Source organism: Pristiophorus japonicus, chromosome 1 (genome assembly GCF_044704955.1).
Source record: "Pristiophorus japonicus isolate sPriJap1 chromosome 1, sPriJap1.hap1, whole genome shotgun sequence".
NCBI classification, from domain to species: Eukaryota; Metazoa; Chordata; class Chondrichthyes; family Pristiophoridae; genus Pristiophorus; species Pristiophorus japonicus.
In genome coordinates, this window is record NC_091977.1 from 509,373,293 (window position 1) to 509,395,722 (window position 22,430).

General features: G+C 54.1%; 1 long non-coding RNA gene across 1 annotated transcript in view; it reads right to left on the reverse strand.

The window, feature by feature from the left end:
• Positions 1-436: 436 nt before the first annotated feature.
• Positions 437-22,430, reverse strand: part of LOC139260372 (uncharacterized) — a 135,655-nt gene continuing 113,661 nt past the window's right edge. Inside the window, exon 3 of the long non-coding RNA XR_011592786.1 lies at positions 437-790. This is a non-coding gene — a long non-coding RNA (uncharacterized lncRNA). The remainder of the gene's footprint in view (positions 791-22,430) is intronic.

A 22,430-nucleotide genomic window follows, 5' to 3' on the forward strand; every position in this document is an offset into this window, starting at 1 on the left:
TCAACAAAACCCATCCCATTTGTGCGGGACTATTTTTCTCCTGTGGGAAGCCTGCTTCCTCCAGGAGAGACAGTACCGCACACTCCGCCATAGTATTCCAAGGCATGGGGTACGGCTCTATCTTTGCTCTGTTCCAATAACGGCATATCCCCATGTTGCGAGGGTCCAAACCGGGCTAGCACATTGGCAAGAGAGCCAAAACCCTCATCCCTCGTGCCCCACCCTGGTATTCTATATTTCTCTCCCGCAGGAGGAGACTGCTTCTTGTCTTTTCTCTTAAACATTTTACCAGATCCTGCTCGTGACGCCAAAATGTTTTGGATCGATAATAATCGACCCAGGTTCGGGATCTGGATGAAAGTTAAATAAGAGACAAGACAAATGAAGTAAAGAATAAAACACTGTTTACTGAGAGATAAGCAACATAATACAGTTTACGAAGAAAAGAGAAGTATGATAAGATGCAACAAAGCTCACGGCCTTCAGCCCGTCGGGAAATCCGCAACGACGGCTGGTCTGGAGCCTTAGGGGTCCCGGCACCGCTCGCGAATCACGGTGCAAGGTGAAGTTCGAAGAGCTCCGGGACAGTGCCGCTCCTTTATACTATTAAAGAAACATACTATTGAACAAAACATGGGTACATGTGGCTTATGGCCAACTCCTAATCTGTAAGGCCCCAGCTGCTTGTCCATAAAGTATGCGATCTCGAGGCGCCGACTGTCTCATAACAAGCTGGTGCACGTCCCAAGGTCGCTTCCCTCTCTCTCTGTAGCAACAACATTCTACGGGGCTTGGGACAGAGACACACTGTAAATGTCTAAATATAATTAAATGTCTAAATCATAATTAACAGTATGTGATTAACCCCATACAATACAGTATGGAATGCAATGCTGTAAAGAAAAATGTCATTTTAAACATAGGAACATTCGGAACAGGAGTGGGGCAATCAGCCCCTCAAGCCTGCTCCACTATTCAAAGACTGATCTGTACCTTAACTCCATTTACCCGCCTTTGATACCCTCACCTAAAAAAATCTTTCCATCTCAGTCATGAAAAGTTCCAATTGACCTATCATCATGGAAGCCTTTTGGGGGAGAGAGTTCCAGATTTCTATTTAATTGTAGAATGGAATAAACTCTGTTCTACTTCAAGCATGATGGAACAAATTCACCATCAATAAGCCTATTTTGAAAAATAATTTACAGGTAACAACAAATAAGAGAGTCCGAGTTCCAGGGGAGTCTGAGTCCGAGTGAGTCTGAGTTCCGGGAGAGTCCAAGTTCCAGGAGAGTCCGAGTTCCGCGGGAGTCCAAGTTCCGGGAGAGTCCGAGTTCCGGGAGAGTCCGAGTTCCGGGAGAATTGGAGTTCGGGAGAGTCCGAGTTCGGGAGAGTCCTAGTTCCGGGAGAGTCCGAGTTCCGGGGGAGTCCGAGTTCCGGAGAGTCCGAGTTCTGGGGGAGTCCGAGTTCCGGGAGAATTGGAGTTCGGGAGAGTCCGAGTTCGGGAGAGTCCGAGTTCGGGAGAGTCCTAGTTCCGGGAGAGTCTGAGTTCCGTGAGAGTCCGAGTTCCGGGGGAGTCCGAGTTCCGGAGAGTCCGAGTTCCGGGGGAGTACGAGTTCGGGAGGTCAGTGAGTTTGGTAGGCCGCAGAGGTCGGTGAGTCGGTAGGCCCTGTGAGGTCGGCGAGTCGGGAGTTCGGAGGCCGGGAGTTCGGAGGCCTCGGAGGTCGGTGAAGTGAGTTGCTAAGTAGCTCTCTTTTCTCTATTTCTTTTAAGTAGGTCGGGAGTTTGGAGGCCGAGAGGTCGGGAGGCCACAGAGGTCGGTGAGTTCGGTAGGCCATAGAGGTCGGTGAGGTGAGTTAGTGAGTAGCTCTCTTTTCTCTATTTCTTTTTAAGTAGATTTAAAACTAGATAAGGCTAACTGGAGGGATGGCAGTGCAGCTCAGTCCCATGGAGTGCACATCCTGCAGCATGTGGGAAGTCCTGGATGCTTCGCACAGCCTAGACAAGCATGTGTGCAGGAGGTGTCTCCCGCTTCAATTGCTCGAGCTCCGCGTTTTGGAGCTGGAGCAGAGGGTGGAGTGAATACGATGCATCCGCGAGGCTGAGAGCTACGTGGATAGCACGTTTCAGGAGGTGGTCACCCCGTAGCTTAAAGGTGTGCAGGTAGAGGGGAAGTGGGTGACCACCAGACATAGTAAGAGTGCTAGGCAGGTAGCGCAGAAGTCCCCCCCGTGAGGTCATCTCGCTTTCAAACCGATATTCACTTCTGAGTATCGGTAAGGATGAAGGTGCCTCTGGGGAGTGCAGCCAGAGTCAATGCCAAGGCACCACGGGTGGCTCAGCTGCACAGGGGGGAGGGACGAAGAATAAAAGAGCCCGAGTGATAGGGGATTCTATAGTTAGGGGAACAGACAGGCGTTTCTGTGACCGTAGACGTGACTCCCGAATGGTTTTGTGCCTCCCTGGTGCCAGGGTCAAGGATGTCACAGAGCGGACGCAGGGCATTCTGGGGGGGGATGATAAATAGTGAGAGGTCGTGGTCCATATCGGGATCTATGACATAGGTAAAATGAGGGATGAGGTCCTGCAGGAAGAATTCAGGGATCTCGGAAGAAAATTAAAGGGTGGGACCTCAAAGGTAGTAATCTCCGGGTTACTACCGGTGCCACGTGCTAATGAGTATAAAAATAGAAGGATAGAGAGGATGAACACGTGGCTGGAAAGCTGATGTAGGAGGGAGTGCTTTAAATTCTTGAGGCATTGGGACTGCTTCTGGGGGAGATGGGACCTGTACAAACTGGATGGGTTGCACCTCAACAGCACCGGGACCAATATCCTCACGGGGAGTTTTGCTAGTGCTGTTGGGGAGAGTTTAAACTAGCTTGGCAGGGAGATGGGAACCTGCGAACAAATTCAAAAGGGAAGGAAGTAAAGCAGAAATTGGATAGCAAGAATCTAGAAAGCGAATCTGTAAGACAGAGGAAACAGGGCTTAGTATGTAGTAAGCCAGGAGGTCTTCCTGTGCTGAATGGTATATACTTTAATGCAAGGAGTATAGCGAATAAGGTGGATGAGCTAAGAGCACAGGTAGACACTTGAGAGTATGACATTGTAGCCATTACAGAAAAATGGCTGAAAGAGGGGCAGGTTTGGCAGATCAATATTGCTGGCTACAGGATTTTTAAACAAGATATAGAGGGGGGTAAAAAGGCAGGGGTGGGGTTGCGGTTCTGATTAAAGAAACTATTACAGCAGTGAAGAGGGATGATATGTTAGAGGGATCATCAAATGAGGCCATATGGGTCGAATTGAAAAATAAAAAAGGGGCGATCACACTGCTGGGTGTGTATTATAGACCCCCAAACAGTGCGAGGGAGATACAAGAGCAAATATGTAGGCAAATTGCTGTGAAGTCTAAAAACCATATGGTAGTAAATAATAGGGGATTTTAACTATCCAAATATTGATTGGGACAAATTTAGTGTGAAGGGTATAGAGGGTGCAGAATTCTTGAATTGCATTCAAGAGAACTTTTTTAGTCTATGTAGCAAGCCCAACACGAGAGGGGGAGATCTTGGATTTAGTTTTGCGGAATGAAGCTGGGCAGGTTGAAGGGGTATCAGTGGGAGAGCGCTTGGGTGCCAGTGACCATAATTCAGTCAGATTCAAGTTGATTATGGATAAGGACAACAATCGGCCTGGAATAAAAGTTCCGAATTGGGGAAAAGCTAATTTTACTAAGTTAAGGAGTGATTTGGCCATAGTGGACTGGAAACAATTACTTGTGTGTAAATCAGTGTCGGAACAGTGGGAGGCATTCAAGGTGGAGACATAGAAACATAGAAAATAGGTGCAGGAGTAGGCCATTCGGCCCTTCGAGCCTGCACCACCATTCAATAAGATCATGGCTGATCATTCACCTCAGTACCCCTTTCCTGCTGCCTCTCCATACCTCTTGATCCCTTTAGCCATAAGGGCCATATCTAACTCCCTCTTGAATATATCCAATGGACTGGCATCAACAACTCTCTGCGGCAGGGAATTCCACAGGTTAACAATTCTCTGAATGAAGAAGTTTCTCCTCATCTCAATCCTAAATGGCCTACCCCTTATCCTAAGACTGTGTCCCCTGGTTTTGGATTTCCCCAATATTGGGAACATTCTTCCCGCATCTAACCTGTCCCGTCCCATCAGAATCTTATACGTTTCAATGAGATCCCCTCTCATCCTTCTAAACTCCAGTGAATAAAGGCCCAGTTGATCCAGTCTCTCCTCATATGACAGTCCAGCCATCCCTGGAATCAATCTGGTGAACCTTCGCTGCACTCCCTAAATAGCAAGAACGTCCTTCCTCAGATTAGGAGACCAAAACTGAACACAATATTCCAGGTGAGGCCCTTACAATTGCAGTAAGACCTCCCTGCTCCTATACTCAAATCCCCTAGCTATGAAGGCCAACATGCCATTTGCCTTCTTCACCGCCTGCTGTACCTGCATGCCAACTTTCAATGACTGATGAACCATAACACCCAGGTCTCGTTGCACCTCCCCTTTTCCTAATCTGCCACCATTCAGATAATATTCTATCTTCGTGTTTTTGCCACCAAAGTGGATAACCTCACATTTATCTACATTATACTGCATCTGCCATGCATTTGCCCATTCACCTAACCTGTCCAAATCACACTGCAGCCTCTTAGCATCCTCCTCACAGCTCATACCGCCACCCAATTTAGTGTCATCTGCAAACTTGGAGATATTACACTCAATTCCTTCATCCAGATCATTGATGTATATTGTAAAGAGCTGGGGTCCCAGCACTGAGCCCTGCGGCACTCCACTAGTCACTGCCTCCCATTCTGAAAAGGACCCGTTTATCCCGACTCTCTGCTTCCTGTCTGCCAAACAACTCTCTATCCACGCAAGTGCATTACCCCCAATACCATGTGCTTTGATTTTGCACATCAATCTCTTATGTGGGACCTTGTCAAAGGCCTTTTGAAAGTCCAAATACACCACATCCACTGGTTCTCCCTTGTCCACTCTGCTAGTTACATCCTCAAAAAATTCCAGAAGATTTGACAAGCAGGATTTCCCTTTCATAAATCCATGCTGACTTAGACCGATCCTGTCACTTTCCAAATGCGCTGCTATTTCATCCTTAAGAATTGATTCCAACATTTTCCCCACTACTGATGTCAGGCTAACTGGTCTATAATTACCCGTTTTCTCTCTCCTTTTTTAAAAAGTGGTGTTGCATTAGCTACCCTCCAGTCCATAGGAACTGATCCAGAGTCGATAGACTGTTGGAAAATGACCACCAATGCATCCACTATTTCTAGGACCACTTCCTTAATACTCTGGGATGCAGACAATCAGGCCCTGGGGATTTATCAGCCTTCAATCCCATAAATTTCCCCAACACAATTTCCCGCCTAATAAGGATATCCTTCAGTTCCTCCTTCTCACTAGACCCTCGGTCCCCTAGTACATACGGAAGGTTATTTGTGTCTTCCTTCGTGAAGACAGAACCAACGTATTGTTCAATTGGTCTGTCAATACTTTATTCCCCATTATAAATTCACCTGAGTCCGACTGCAAGGGACCTACGTTTGTCTTCACTAATCTTTTTCTCTTCACATATCTATAGAAGCTTTTGCAGTCAATTTTTATGTTCCCGGCAGGCTTCCTCTCATACTCTATTTTCCCCCTCCTAATTAAACCCTGTGTCCTCCTCTGCTGAATTCTAAATTTCTCCCAGTCCTCAGGTTTGCTGCTTTTTCTGGCCAATTTACATGCCTCTTCCTTGGTTTTAACACTATCCTTAATTTTCCTTGTTAGCCACAGTTGAGCCACCTTCCCGGTTTTATTTTTACTCCAGACAGGGAATTATTGAAGTTCATCCATGTGATCTATAAATTTTTGCCATTGCCTATCTACCGTCAACCCTTTAGGGATCATTTGCCAGTCTATTCTAGCCAATTCACGCCTCATGCCGTCAAAGTTACCTTTCCTTAAGTTCAGGGCCCTCGTTTCAGAATTAACTGTGTCACTCTGCATCTTAATAAAGAATTCTACCATATTATGGTCACTCTTCCCCAAGGGGCCTCGCACAACAAGATTGCTAATTAGTCCCTTCTCATTACACATCACCCAGTCTAGGATGGCCAGCTCTCTAGTTGGTTCCTCAACATATTGGCCAAGAAAACCATCCCTAATACACTCCAGGAAATCCTCCTCCACCGCATTGCTACCAGTTTGGTTAGGCCAATCTATATGTAAATAAAAGTCACCCATGATAACTGCTGTACCTTTATTGCACATGTCCCTTATTTCTTGTTTGATGCTGCCCCCAACCTCACTACTACTGTTTGGTAGCCTGTACACAACTCCCACCAGCCTTTTCTGTCCTTTGGCATTCCGTAGCTCCATCCATACCGATTGCACATCATCCAAGCCAATGCCCTTCCTTACTATTGCATTAATTTCCTCTTTAACCAGCAACACCACCCTGCCTCCTTTTCCTTTCTGTCTATCCTTCCTAAATGTTGAATACCCCTGGATGTTGAGTTCCCAGCCTTGGTCACCCTGGAGCCATGTCTCCGTGATCCCAATTCCATCATATCTTGAAGTCCCAAGCCAAACATGTGCCCTTAAAAAAAAAAGGGTGGGCAAAATAATTCTTGAGCCACCTGGATGCCTAGAGACTTTCAGGGGAGGATAAAGAAAAATAAGGGAAGCTTATGTCATATACCAACAACTAAATACTATCGAAGTTTTAGAGGAATATAGAAAGTTAAGAGGCAAAATTAAAAAGGATGTTAGGAATGCTTAAGAGAGAGCATGAGAAATTCTTGGCCAGTAAAATTAAGGAAAACCCTAAGATGTTCTATAAATATATTAAGAATAAGAGGGCAATTAAAGAAAGGGTAGGGCCTATTTGAGACCATGAGGGTAATCTTCGTGTAGAGGCGGAAGATGTTGGTAGACTTCTGAATGAATACTTTGTATCTGTTTTCACAAAGGAAAGGGGCAATGCAGATACTGCTATCGAGGAGGAGTGTGATATTCTGGATGAAATAAATAAACTAAGAGAGGAATTATTAAGGGGTTTAGCAGCTTTGAAAGTAGATAAGTCCCCAGACCCAGATGAAATGCATCCCAGGCTGTTGAGCGAAGTAAAAGAGGAAATAGCAGAGGCCTTGACCATCATTTTCCAATCCTCTTTGGATCTGGGCATGGTGCCGGAGGATTGGAGGACTGCTAAAAAGGGAAAAAAGGGATAGGTCAAATAATTACAGGCCTGTCAGCCTAACCTCAGTGGTGGGAAAATTATTGAAAAAAATCCTAAAAGACAGGATAAATCTGCATTTGTAAAGGCAAGGATTAATTAGGGACAGTCAGCACAGGTTTGTTAAGTGAAGATCGCGTTTGACTAACCTGATTGAATTTTTTGAGGAGGTAACCAAGAGGGTCGATAAGGGTAGTGCGTACGATGTAATATATATAGACTTTAGCAAGGCTTTTGATAAAGTTCCACATGGTGGACTGGTCATGAAGATTAAAGCCCATGGGATACAGGGCAAAGTGGCAAATTGGATCCAAAATTGACTTGGAGGTAGGAAACAAAGGGTAATGATTGATGGATGTTTTTGTGACTGGAAGGATGTTTCCAGTGGGGTTCTGAAGGGCTCAGTACTGGGTCCCTTGCTTTTTGTGGTATATATCAATGATTTAGATTTGATGTAAGATTTGTGAATGACAAAATTGATTCTGTGTATGTATAAATGTTGAAAGTGTAGATTATATGGAAAGCCTGCAGTTTGAAGAGACAAAATGGATATTTTCCCCAAGCTCATGTCTCCATGGCTTTGAAACTCACCAAACTAGAAAAGATGTTGATTGGAAAGCCATTAACCTAATCAAGGTATGGCAACCGGTCCTCCAGTCAGACACATGTGTGAGGAGAGCCAATAAGAAACTGCCCTGGAACCAAGATCCAATCCTGGGGCTATCTGAGGAACAATGAATTTAAGGGATATAAAAACCCAAGCACAGATTGCTTTTTCTCTCCTTCTCTCCTGAGCACAATGCAAACTGCCCGCTCAAGACCAGCCGAAACAGCAGGCCATATGCTCAGCCAGCCAGAGGAAAGTGACGTATACCTTTTTCTAAATCATTATTGTAATACTTTATCTGTTGTAACTAAGTCGATCCGTAGGATAGCTGACGACTGCTGATAGATGTGCATGTGTGTGTGTTTAATAAACTATTCCAAATTGTTTTAAAAGAATCTGTCTCGCTGTCAATTTACTGTCAGAGATTTAGAAATCTTACATTGAATATAGGGAGTATAATTAAGAAGTTTGCAAATGACACTAAAATTGGCTGTGTGATAATGAAGAGGAAAGTCATGGGCTGCAGGAGGATATCAGTCGACTGGTCTGGTGGGCAGAGCAGTGGCAAATGGAATTTAATTCAGAGAAGTATGAGGTGATGCATTTTGGGAAGGCTAATAAGGAAAGGGTATACACATTAAGCAGTAGGCCAGTTAATAGTGCAGTTGAACAAAGGGACCTTGGAGTGCTTGTCCACAGAACTCTTTTTGGGAGGAAACTAAAATATTAAATCGTGTCCCCCCGGTCTGGGGACACACCAAACATTTTCAAGGCCCTTTATTTTGTGGTTTTTTTGGGGTTTTTTTTTGTGTTTTTGGTTTTTTTAAAGTTTTTTTTGGGGCACTAAAATCATATATTTTTTTTTCTCCAAGTGCCCCCTATAAAAGGGGAGGGGGACACTAAAAAACACTGGCAATTAAAACAAATTAAACTTTAAAACATAAAATCAAATTAAAATTTGGTTGCCGGGTGTGATGATGCACTCCAGTCCCTCCGGTGCCCACCTCTCGCGGAAGGCCGTGAGCGTACCGGTGGACACCGCATGCTCCATCTCCAAGGACACCCTGGCGCGGATGTACGCATGGAAGAGAGGCAGGCAGTCAGGCTGAACGACCCCCTTGACCGCCCGCTGCCCGGACCGGCTGATGGCACCCTTGGCCGTGCCCAGGAGCAGTCCTACGAGGAGGACCTCGGACCTACCCGCTCCCCTCCGCACAGGGTGCCCAAAGATCAGGAGTGTGGGACTGAAGTGCAGCCAGAATTTCAGGAGCAGCCCCTTTAAATAATAAAACAGGGGCTGCAACCTCGTGCATTCAATAAAAACATGGAACACGGACTCTTCCAGACCGCAGAAATTGCAGGCGGCCTGGGAGCCCGTGAACCGGCTTAAAAATTTATTGCACGGCACTGCTCCGTGCACCACCCTCCAGGCCAAGTCCCCGATAAATAGTGGGAGGATCCCGCGTAGAGTGCCCTCCATTGGTGACCCCCGCGTCCTCCGGATGGCAAGATGGTACGCCATGGCGTGTCCGGACGGCAGGCGAGGATGGCAAAGTTGAGAGTGTGCAGGAGCAGCCCGTACAGGAAACCCCTCCGCGTGGAACTGAAAGGCACGGAGGGGATTTCCCCTAGGAGGCTCAAGTTATGAGGCGTCGGCTCCCGAGGGAGGTTCCGGGGTTTGGCGCCGATGAGGAATTCCGTTCGGACGGGGGTCAGTTCGGACGTGATCTCCCCACGTGCTTGAGCCTCCTCGATGCACCTAATGGAGTCAGGGCCCAGAGCTGATTTTAGCGACTCGATGGCATCGGCCGCGCGGCGGACGTTGGCCGAATTTAGGCGCCGCGCCAGCGCGTCTGGCACGATCCAGCCTGCTCCTCCGCCATCGAGCAGGTCCCTGACCCTGGTCACCTCCCCAGCCACAGCCCTCTCGTCCGACTGCCACCTAAAACCTCGGTCGTGGAGGTATGGATTCCCGAGCAGCGGCTCCTGCAGGACGGCCGCCACTCCAGCTGGCGGAGAGTTGCGCTTGGTGGAGACTTTGGACTAGACCCCGATGAGTTCCTTGTAAAAGACAGGCAGCTCCTGGAAGGCGGACCTGACGCCCCCCGAGCTCACAAACAGGAGCTGCGTGTCGTAGTTGAGGCCATGCTGCTGGCAGAAGAAATACCTCGTCAGAGCACACCACCTAGGAGGGGGCTCGACGTAAAGGTATCTCTGCAGGGTCTGAAGACGGAAAGTCGTGAGCTGGGTGCTGACGCACACCAAAGACTGAGCGCCCTCCCCAAGCGGGAGACTCAAGACCGTGGCAGAGACCCAGTGCTTCCTGATGTTCCAGAAGAAGTCCACCAGCTTCTTCTGTATCTTGGTGACAAACGCAGGGGGAGGGGTCAAAGTGACCAGCTGGTACCACAGCATGGCGGCCACCAGCTGGTTTATGACTAGCGCTCGACCCCTGTAGGACAGCACTTGGAGGAGTCCTGTTCAGCGCCCTAGGCGAGCGGCGACCTTGGCCTCCAGCTCTTGCCAGTTCGCCGGCCAGGTTTCCTCGTCGGGGCTAAGGTAGACTCCCAGATGGAGGAGATGGGTCGTGCTCCAGGCAAAAGGCCTGAGCTCCTCCAGCAGGGAGTCCACCTGCCACTGACCCACCAGGAGTCCGGAACATTTCTCCCAGTTGATCCTGGTGGAGGATGCGGCCGAGTAAATCTCCTGGCACTCACGCATCCTCCTCAGGTCAGCGGGATCCTCCACTGCGAGGAGCACGTCATCAGCGTAAGCCGAGAGGACGACCTCCACGCCCGGCCCTTGCAGAGCCAGTGCCGTCAACCTCGTCCGCAGGAGGCGCAGGAAAGGCTCCACGCAGATGGCATATAACTGGCCGGACATGGGCATCCCTGGCTCATCCCTCTCCCAAAGCGAAGGGGCGCCGTCAAGGACTCGTTAACCTTAATCAGACACTCGGCGGCCTTCTTCGCTTCGTACACTGTTCGCAGGGCTGGGTCCTCGACGACTTGACTGAGATGAGACTCCAGCTCGAGCACCTCTTTTTCGAGGTGCCCGACCCTGGCCGCCCACCTCTTGGTCGACCCCCTCGCGTACTCTTGACAGAAGACGCGGACGTGAGCCTTGCCCATGTCCCACCATAGCCTCAAGGAGGGGAAGCCCCCCGCTTCCTTCTCCAGTCGGCCCAGAATCGACGGAACGAGTCCTGGAACCGCACGTCCTCCAGCAGCCGGTTGTTAAAGTGCCAGTACGCGGACCCCGTCCTCGCGCGGAGCGAGGCGAGCTCCGCCCACACCAGGTGGTGGTCCGAACACGGCACTGGCCGCATGGAGGCCGCCGGGACGCAGGAAACGTACGCCCGAGACACGTAAAGGTGGTCGATTCTGGACCATCCTACTCCAGGCCTCACCCAAGTTAAGGCACTGGAGTCGGGGTGGAGATTCCGCCAGACGTCCACCAAGTCGAAGGACCCGACCAGGTCCCTCAACTTCTCGATCGCCGTCATGCTCTGCGGGGCACCGGAGCGGTCCCTCGCCTCGAGGGTGCAGTTAAAATCCCCCCCGAGGACAATGCAGTCGCCGACGTCGACGGAGCCAGGAAGAGCGGACACTTCTTCAAAGAAGCGCGTTTGCTGCGGGTCGGGCTGAGGGGCGTACACGTTCACGAGATGGAGCGGCACGTCCCCCAGGCGAACCGTGACGTGCAGCAAGCGGCCTGGCACGGGCTCCTCGACCCCCAAGATCTCCGGCTGAAAATGCGGGGCCAACAAGATGGCCACCCCACAAGAAGTGGCGGTGAGGTGGCTCATGCGGACCTCTCCTTGCCATTCCAGGAGCCACGTGACTTCGTCTCCCGGAAAGGTGTGGATTTCTTGCAGGAAGCACACCGCATATTTCCCCTCCTGCAGGAGCGAAAAATTGTTAAATCTACGGCGTGCCCCTCTGCCGCCGTTGATGTTGAGGCTGGCTATGGTTATCTTCATGACTAGAGCATAGTGCAACCTCTACCTAACCTATTGTGGGGGGGGAGTGGAGTCGTTTGTTGACCTCCACTCCTTCAGCAGCCCTGCGAGGAACCTTTTGAGCCGGCGCAGCTCAAGGCCTTGTGCCTTTGATAAAGGCCAGCCCGCGGCCATGGTTTTAGCGGCGGCGCGGACGGACGCGATGAGCAGCCCCGGCTCGGACCATCTTTCCAGGGCCAGATGGGCTCGGTTGCGGCGATCCTGGCTCTGAACCAAAAAGTCCTGGAGTTCCTCTACGGGAATGAGGAGGGTCTCAGCGCCGGGCATGAGGAGATCCACCGCCTCACTGGCGAAGGACTCGAGATCTTCTCCCTCGTCCCCCACCGAGTCCCCCGTCCCCCTCCGGGAGGTCGCCGCCGGCAGCCGGCCCGTCGATGGCACGAGTTACGGCAAACGGCCTGGCCGCTCTATCCGGCCCTGGCTCTGCCCCGATCCCACCCCCAGGATCGTCGGCAGAGGAGTCCCCGCTGGGCTCTTTTAAAAGTGGTGCTGGGTCGGAAACACGGAGAGACCTGGTTTAGGAAATTCTCCAGGTCTACCCAGTCCCCCAGCCCCAAAGTAGGGGGCAAGGGTTGGTGTTCTTCCCCTTCCCCGCCGCCACCCCCCGGCCCAGCGTGTGGATGTATGTTAACATTTTTTAAATTTTCATTTTCTGCCGAGTCAAGCAAGTCCTGGGGGAAGTTGGATAAAGGCTGGGCGGGCTCAGGTTCGGCCTTTTCGGCCCTGCCCGCCTCAGTCCCTGGGACGCTCGACCCGGCAGCAACGCATTCCTCTGGCCCCACGCTCCCCACGACAGGCAGATCTTCCACGCCATCCCCGGGAGGCAGAGGCTGGGCAGCCTCGACTGTCTCACTCTCCCCGCGGACAGATTCCTCTTGCCTACGGCGCAGTTTGGGGGCGCTGGTGGGGGACGCGGGACACGCGGCGGGCACCGACTCCTCCGTGGAGGGATGTTGTTCCCCCTCCACCTTATTGGAGCGGCGCCTCCTTTTGTTCCTGGGGGGGGCGCAGAGGCAGGGAGACCTCCATGTCTGTCGAGGCCTCCCGCTCCACTTCCCCCTTTTTCTTATCTTGCCCGCACCCGAGCCCCTCTGTGGTATTGGTCAAGGGCTCGGGCACGGGCTCAGGGCACCCCGCGCTCGCCGATGACTAGGTTGGGCTGAGCGCGGTGATCAAATTGTCTGGCGCACTGAGGGGACCCGCCTCGAGATGTTTCGCCTTGTTCCGCGCCTTCTTTCCGATCAGACGCTCTCCCTCCCCGCCGCCGGAGGCCGTGAAAACAAAGGCCCCCGACGATGCCCGCGCACACACAGCTCCCGGCACGCGGACGCTACTAGGGGGAGGGGTGGCGGCGGCGCCAGAAGATGCGGTAGGCAGCCCCCTCGTGCACCACATTAAAACTACCCTCTGTCGTCTCCAGACAAAGAGCTGGCGGCGGAAGGAGAACACGTGGCGCAGGCTGTTCTCCGGGAGTCCAAGCGGTATGGGGTTGATCCCCGACCTTACCTCCCCCAGTTGGTGTAGGTGAGGGAGGAGGAGCCCAGCGGGAACAAAGGGCGGGACGTTTGAAATGATGACCCTCTGCGCGGTGGCCTCGAGAGGGTCCACCGGCAGGAACGCCCCGCCCACCGTGAGCCCCTTCAAGGGCCAGGGACAACGCCCGCTCCGACCCCAGGAAGAATACAGCCTTCCCAGACATCTTGGAGGCTGCGACAATGGCCGAGGGGCCGACTACCCCAGCCATCGCCCGCACGCACTCCTCAATTCTCAATGTGGGGTGAGTGTAGCTCTTGACCCCGTGTTTCTTTGTTATTAGTCTGAATGGTGACAGGACAGCAGGAGGCGCAGGAGGTGCCGTGGATGTGGATGCCGCCTGCGCATACGTCTTAGCTGGCCCTGCCACCGGCGTGGATGGGGTCGCCATCACGGGGTCCCTTTAAGGGCTACACCCACCCCAAAGTCACAGGCCTGAATGGTCTTAAATGGCCTCGTTGGTGTTTGAACAGAGGGAGCTCTGAAAGATGCACACCTCTCCCCTAGTTGATGATTGGGAAGGGGCCTTGCTCCCTCTGCTCAGTTGTCTTGTAATTGATTGTTCCAATTAGGAGAAAGGGGCTCTCAGAGAGAGAGGTGAGAGACAGAGAGAGTGACAGAGAAAGAGTGAGGGGGGTGGGAAAGAGGGAAGCTGTGAGGGCAGGTCTCCCCTCACAGTGATGGGTGGGTGTTTTCCCCAGATGATGGAAAAAAAAACAAGACACAGTCTTTAGAATGGTCTTCGGGTGGGGGGAGAAGATGTCTTCACCTGGGCAGCTGGAGCCACCCAGGCACACACTCCCAACGATGTTAAATAGGGTGATTAATAATTCTTCAGCCAGGTAGCTCCAGCTATCCCAGGCTAGGCAATGGGGGAGGGGTGCTTCAGTGGTGTGTGGGGCCTAGTTATTTAGCAAGACCCCCACACACACTTCCACACACACACAACCCCCGCGATGTTCCGGCCCTCTAGCAAGTCTTCTTTCCTCTCCCCACCGATACAACAAAGTCTTTAGGGGAATGCACCAAAATACACGCACCTTTTGATGATAAAGTCTTTCCCTCCTTCCACACTGGATAGTTGTTGTTCTTTTCCCCCTCTCTCCAACCCTTTGTAGAAGTAATAATGATGTTGAATTTTCTGCTCTCCTCCTCTCCCTTTGGATGAATTGGAATTGTAGTCAGCCCCTTCCTCCTCTTCCTGGGCTGTTTCACAGGGCTCACAAAGGCCTTCCAGGCAGGAGCAACAGCAGGGAGCTCCTTCTCTCACTGCTCCAGGCTCCAAATGATCAGGCCACGCCTCCAACAGCTCCACCATTGGTCCACAGAACTCTTTTTGGGAGGAAACTAAAACATTAAATCGTCGCCCCCCGATCTGGGGGACACACCAAACATTTACAAGGTCCTTTTTTTTTGTTTTTTTGGTGTTTTTGGTTTTTTTAAAGTTTTTTTTGGGCACTAAAATTATATTTTTTCCTCCAAGTGCCCCCTATAAAAGGGGAGGGGGACACTGAAAACACCAGCAATTAAAACAAATTAAACTTTAAAACATAAAATCAAATTAAAATTTGGTTGCCGGGCGTGATGATGCACTCCAGTCCCTCCGGCGCCCACCTCTCGCGGACGGCCGCGAGCGTTCTGGTGGACACCGCATGCTCCATCTCTAAGGACACCCTGGCGCGGATGTACGCACGGAAGAGAGGCAGGCAGTCAGGCTGAATGACCCCCTTGACCGCCCGCTGCCTGGACCGGCTGATGGCACCCTTGGCCGTGCCCAGGAGCAGTCCTACGAGGAGGCCCTTGGACCTACCCGCTCCCCTCCGCACAGGGTGCCCAAAGATCAGGAGTGTGGGACTGAAGTGCAGCCAGAATTTCAGGAGCAGCCCCTTTAAATAATAAAACAGGGGCTGCAACCACGTGCAATCGGTAAAAACATGGAACAAGGACTCTTCCAGACCGCAGAAATTGCAGGCGGCCTGGGAGACTGTGAACCGGCTTAACAATTTATTGCATGGCACTGCTCCGTGCACCACCCTCCAGGCCAAGTCCACGATAAATAGTGGGAGGACTCCCGCGTAGAGTGCCCTCCATCGGGGACCCCCGCCTCCTCCGGACGGCAAGATGGTACGCCATGGCGTGTCCGGACGGCAGGCGAGGATGGCAAAGTTGAGAGTGTGCATGAGCAGCCCATACAGGAAACCCCTCCGCGCGGAACTGAAAGGCACGGTGGGGATTTCCCCGAGGAGGCTCAAGTTGTGAGGTGCCTGCTCCCGAGGGAGATTCCGGGGTTTGGCGCCGATGAGGAATTCCGTCCGGACGGGGGTCAGTTCGGACGGGATCTCCACACGTGCTTGAGCCTCCTCGATGCACCTAACGGAGTCAGGGCCCAGAGCTGTTTTTAGCGACTCGATGGCATCGGCCGCGCGGCGGACGTTGGCCGAATTTAGGCGCTGCGCCAGCGTGTCTGGCAACATCCAGCCCGCTCCTCCGCCATCGAGCAGTTCCCTGACCCTGGTCACCTCCCCAGCCACAGCCCTCTCGTCCGACCGCCACCTAAAACCTCGGTCGTGGAGGTACGGATTCACGCGCAGCAGCTCCTGCAGGACGGCCGCCACTCCAGCCGGTGGAGAGCTGCGCTTGGTGGAGACTTTGTTCCAGACCCTGATGAGTTCCTTGTAAAAGACAGGCAGCTCCTGGAAGGCGGTCCTGACGCCCCCCCCCCCCAAGCTCACAAACAGGAGCTGCGTGTCGTAGTTGAGGCCGTGCTGCTGGCGGAAGAAATACGTCGCCAAAGCACGCCACCTGGGAGGGGACTCGTCGTAAAGGTATCTCTGCAGGGTCTGAAGACGGAAAGTCGTGAGCTGGGTGCTGACGCACACCAAAGACTGAGCGCCCTCCCCAAGCGGGAGACTCAAGACCGCGGCAGAGACCCAGTGCCTCCTGTTGTTCCAGAAGAAGTCCACCAGCTTCTTCTGTATCTTGGTGACAAATGCAGGGGGAGGGGTCAAAGTGACCAGCCGGTACCACAACATGGCGGCCACCAGCTGGTTTATGACTAGCGCTCGACCCCTGTAGGACAGCACTCGGAGCAGTCCTGTCCAGTGCCCTAGGCGAGCGCCGACCTTGGCCTCCAGCTCTTGCCAGTTCGCCGGCCAGGCTTCCTCGTCGGGGCTAAGGTAAACTCCCAGATAGAGGAGATGGGTCGTGCTCCAGGCAAAAGGCCTGAGCTCCTCCGGCAGGGAGTCCACCCGCCACTGACCCACCAGGTGTCAGGAACATTTCTCCCAGTTGATCCTGGCGGAGAATGCCGCCGAGTAAATCTCCTGGCACTCACGCATCCTCCGCAGGTCAGTGGGATCCTCTACCACGAGGAGCACATCATCGGCGTAATCTGAGAGGACGACCTCCACGCCCAGCCCTTGCAGAGCCAGTCCCGTCAACCTCATCCGCAGGAGGCGCAGGAAAGGCTCCACGCAGATGGCATATAACTGGCTGGGCATGGGGCATCCCTGGCGCACCCCTCTCCCAAAGCGAAGGGGCGCCGTCAAGGACCCGTTAACCTTTATCAGACACTCCGCGGCGGCGTACAAAAGTCCCGAACCCGAAAGCGCGTAGAGTTCTGAACAGATAGTCGTGATCCACCCTGTCGAACTCCTTCTCTTGGTCGAGAGATAGGAAGGCGACCGACAGACCAGCCTCCTGGGAATGATGGATGAGGTCCCGGACCAGATGGATGTTATCATGGATTGTCCGGCCCGGGAACGTGTAGGACTGGTCGGCGTGGATCATGTGGTCCAGCACGGCGCCAAGGCGAGCAGGCATTGCCCTGGCGAAGATTTTGTAGTCCGTGCTGAGGAGGGAGACCGGGCGCCTGTTCTTAAGGAGGCGGAGATCGCCCTTCTTAGGCAGCAGGACGATGACTGCCCTGCGCCAAGAGAGGGGCATCTCCCCGGTCGCCAGACTTTCCCCCAGGACCCGCATGTAGTCGCCCCCGTGGATGTCCCAGAACGCCCTGTGGAACTCCACGGTCAGCCCGTCCAGCCTTTTCCACTCGAGAGCCGGTCGAGGGCGCCGGTCAGCTCCGCCAGGCTTAGCGGAGCTTCCTGATTTTCGGCGCCCTCCGGGCTGACCGTCGGCAGGTCCTCCCACAAAACTCTAAGCGCTTCCTCGCTGGACGGCTACAGAGAGAACATTCATGTGCCCTGTTGTTGACGCCCTCCGGATCCGAGACGAGAGAGCCGTCGTCGGCCAGCAGCGGCAAGAGATGCTTACGGACACTCTTTTTTTTCTCCAGCGAGTCGAAGCAGGGGGAGCCGCGGTCCAGATCCCGCAGGAACCGGATCCGCGACCTCACGAATGCGCCTCGGGACCCAACGAGCTGCAGGTCCTTCAGCGCGGCCTTCTTCGCTTCGTACACCGTCCGCAGGGCCGGGTCCTCGACGACTTGACCGAGACGGGACTCCAGGTCGAGCACCTCTTTTTCTAGGCGCCCGACACTGGCCGCCCGCCTCTTGGTCGACCCCCTCATGTACTCTTGACAGAAGACGCGGACATGAGCCTTGCCCATGTCCCACCATAGCCTCAAGGAGGGGAAGCCCCCCTGCTTCCTTCTCCAGTCGGACCAGAATCGACGGAACGAGTCCTGGAACCGCACGTCCTCCAGCAGCCGGTTGTTAAAGTGCCAGTACGCGGACCCCGTCCTCGCGTGGAGCGAAGCGAGCTCCGCCCACACCAGGTGGTGGTCCGAACACGGCACCGGCCACATGGAGGCCGCCGGGACGCAGGAAACGTACGCCTGAGACACGTAAAGGCGGTCGATTCTGGACCATCCTACTCCAGGCCTCACCCAAGTAAAGGCGCTGGAGTCGGGGTGGAGATTCCGCCAGACGTCCACCAAGTCGAAGGACCAGACCAGGTCCCTCAACTTCTTGATCGCCGTCATGCTCTGTGGGGCACCGGAGCGGTCCCTCGCCTCGAAGGTGCAGTTAAAATCCCTCCCGAGGACAATGCAGTTGCCGACGTCGACGGAGCCAAGAAGAGCGGACACTTCTTCGAAGAAGCGCGTTTGCTACGGGCCGGCCTGAGGGGCGTACACGTTCACGGGATGGAGCGCACGTCCCCCAGGCGAACCGTGACGTGCAGCAAGCGGCCTGGCATGGGCTCCTCGACCCCCAAGATCTCCGGCTGAAAATGCGGGGCCAACAAGATGGCCACCCCACAAGAAGTGGTAATAAGGTGGCTCATGCGGACCTCTCCTTGCCATTCCAGGAGCCACGTGGCTTTGTCTCCCGGAACGGTGTTGGTTTCTTGCAGAAAGCACGCCGCATATTTCCCCTCCCGCAGGAGCGAAAAATTGTTAAATCTGCGGCGTGCCCCTCTGCCGCCGTTGATGTTGAGGCTGACTATGGTTATCTCCATGACAAAAGCATAGTGCAACCTCTAGCTAACCTATTGTGGGGTGGGAGTGGAGTCGTTTGTTGACCTCCACTCCCTCAGCAGCCCAGCGAGGAACCCTTTGAGCCGGCGCAGCTCAAGGCCTTGCGCCTTTGATAAGGGCCCGCCCGCGGCCATGGTTTTAGCGGCGGCGCAGACGGACGCGATGAACAGCCCCGGCTCGGACCATCTTTCCCGGGCCAGACGGGCTCGGTTGCGGCGACCCTGGCTCTGGGCCAAAAAGTCCCGGAGTTCCTTTACAGGAATGAGGGGGGACTCAGCGGCGGGCACGAGGAGATCCACCGCCTCACTGGCGATGGACCCCAGATCTTCTCCCGAGTCCCCCACCGAGTCCCCGTCCCCCTCCGGGAGGTCGCCGCAAGCAGCCGGCCCGTCGACCGCACAAGGTACGGCAAATGGCCCGGCCGCTCCATCCGACCCTGGCTCTGCCCCGATCCCACCCCCAGGATCGTCGGCAGAGGAGTCCCCACTGGGCTCTTTTAAAAGCGGTGCTGGGTCAGGAAGCGACAGCGGAAGGGGTTCCTCCTCCGCCCCAGGAACCGGGGAACACGGAGACACCTGGTTTAGGAAATTTTCCAGGTCCTCCAAGTCCCCCAGCTCCAAAGTAGGGGGCGAGGGTTGGTATTCTTCCCCCTCCCCGCCGCCACCCCCCGGCCCAGCGTGTGGATGTATGTTAAAATTTTTTAAATTTTCATTTTCTGCCGAATCAAGCAAGTCCCGGGGGAAGTTGGATAAAGGCTGGGCGGGCTCAGGTTCGGCCTTTTCGGTACCGCCCGTCTCAGTCCCCGGGACGCATTCCTCCACTGGCCTCGCGCCCCTCACGACAGGCAGATCTTCCACGCCATCCCCGGGAGGCAGAGGCTGGGCAGCCTCGACAGCCCCACCCTCCCTGGGACAGACTCCTCTCGCCTACGGCGCAGTTTGGGGACGCTGGTGGGGGACGCGGGACACGCGGCGGGCACCGACTCCTCTGCGGAGGGATGTTGTTCCCCCTCCGCCTCATTGGAGCGGCGCCTCCTTTTGTTCCTGAGGGTGCGCGGAGGCAGGGAGACCTCCATGTCTGCTGAGGCCTCCCGCTCCACTCCCCCCTTTTTCTTATCTTGCCCGTGCCCGAGCCCCTCTGCGGTATTGGTCAAGGGCTCGGGCACGGGCTCAGGGCACCCCGCGCTCGCCGGTGACAGGGTTGGGCTGAGCGCGGTGATCAAATTGTCTTGCGCACTGAGGGGACCCGCCTCAAGATGCTTCGCCTTCCTCCGCGCCTTCTTTCCGATCGGACGCTCTCCCTCCCCCCCGCCGGAGGACGTGAAAACAAAGGCCCCCGACGATGCCCGCGCAGACACAGCTCCCGGCACGCGGACACTACTAGGGGGAGGGGTGGTGGCGGCGCCAGCCTTGGCCGCTCTCGGTGATTTGGCGGCCTTGGAGGCGGGCAGTTCTTACGAACATGCCCCACCTCCCTACAGGCATGGCACCGCACGCCGTCCGACGTCCAGAAGACGCGGTAGGCAGTCCCCTCGTGCACCACATTAAATGATCCCTCCGTCGTCTCCTCCCGCACCAGCCGGACAAAGAGCTGGCGGCGGAAGGAGAACACATGGCGCAGGCTGTTCTCCCGGAGGCCGAGCGGTATGGGGTTGATCCCCGACCTTACCTCCCCCAGTTCGTGTAGGTGAGGGAGGAGGAGCTCAGCGGGAACAAAGGGCGGGACGTTAGGAAGGATGACCCTCTGCGCGGTGGCCTCGAGAGGGTTCACCGGCAGGAACGTCCCACCCACCGTGAGCCCCTTTTCAAGGGCCAGGGACACCGCCCGCTCCGACCCCAGGAAAAATACAGCCTTCCCAGACATCTTGGAGGCTGCGACAATGGCCGAGGGGCCGACTACCCCAGCCATCGTCCGCACGCACTCCTCGATGCTCATTGTGGGGTGAGTGTAGCTCTTGACCCCGTGTTTTTTTGTTATCAGTCTGAATGGTGGCAGGGCAGCAGGAGGCGCAGGAGGTGCCGTGGATGTCGACGCCGCCTGCGCGTACGTCTTAGCTGGCCTTGCCACCGGCGTGGATGGGGTCGCCATCACGGGGTCCCTTTGAGGGCTACACCCACCCCAAAGTCACAGGCCTTAATGGTCATAAATTGGCCTCGTTTAAGTGTATGAGCAGAGGAGCTCTCAATGAGGCACACCTCTCCCCTAGTTGACAATTGGGGAGGGGCCTTGCTCCCTCTGCTCAGTTGTCTTAATTGTTTTTTTCAATTAGGAGGAAAGGGGCTCTCAGAGGGAGAGGTGAGAGACAGAGAGAGTGACAGAGAAAGAGAGTGGGGGGGGTGGGAAAGAGGGAAGCTGTGAGGACAGGTCTCCCCTCACAGTGCACCACCCAGATGGTAAGCAAAAAACAAAGTCTTTTTTAGCTGGTCTTCGGGTGGGGGGAGAAGATGTCTTCACCTGGGGCAGCTGGAGCCACCCAGGCACAGCACTCCCAACGATGTTAATTGGGGCCTCAATGAGTCTTCGGCCAGGTAGCTCCAGCTATCCCAGGCTAGGCAATGGGGGAGGAGTGCTTCAGTGGTGTGTGGGGCCTAGTTGTGGGCCAGACCCCCACACACACTTCCACACACACACACACCCCGCGATGTTCCGGCCTTCGAAATGGTCTTCTTTCCTCCCCCCACCGATACAACAAAGGCTTTCGGGGAATGCACCAAAATACATCCACCTTTGGATGATAAAGTCTCTCCCTCCTTCCACACTGGATAGTCGTTGTTCTTTTCTCCCTCTCTCCAACTCTTTGTAAAAGTAATAATGATGTTGAATTTTCTGCTCTCCTCCTCTCCCTCTGGATGAATTAGAATTGCAGTAAGCCCCTTCCTCCTCTTCCTGGGCTGTTTCACAGGGCTCACAAAGGCCTTCCAGGCAGGAGCAACAGCAGGGAGCTCCTTCTCTCACTGCAGCACAGCTCCAAGTGAATAGGCCACGCCTCCAACAGCTCTACCATTGGTCCACAGAACTCTTTTTGTGAGGAAACTAAAACATTAAATCGTGTACCCCCGATCTGGGGGACACACCAAACATTTTCAAGGCACTTTTTTTTGTGTTTTTTTTTTGTGTTTTTGTTTATTTTTAGTTTTTTTTTTGGTGGCACTAAAACCATTTTTTTTCTCCAAGTGGCCCCTATAAAAGGGGAGGGGGACACTAAAAACACCAGCAATTAAAGCAAATTAAACTTTAAAACATAAAATCAAATTAAAATTTGGTTGCCGAGCGTGATGATGCACTCCAGTCCCTCCGGTGCCCACCGCTCGCGGAAGGCCGCGAGCGTACCGGTGGACACCGTGTGCTCCATCTCCAAGGACACCCTGGCGCGGATGTACGCACGGAAGAGAGGCAGGCAGTCAGGCTGAACGACCCCCTTGACCGCCCGCTGCCTGGACCGGCTGATGGCACCCTTGGCCGTGCCCAGGAGCAGTCCTACGAGGAGGCCCTCGGACCTACCCGCTCCCCTCCGCACAGGGTGCCCAAAGATCAGGAGTGT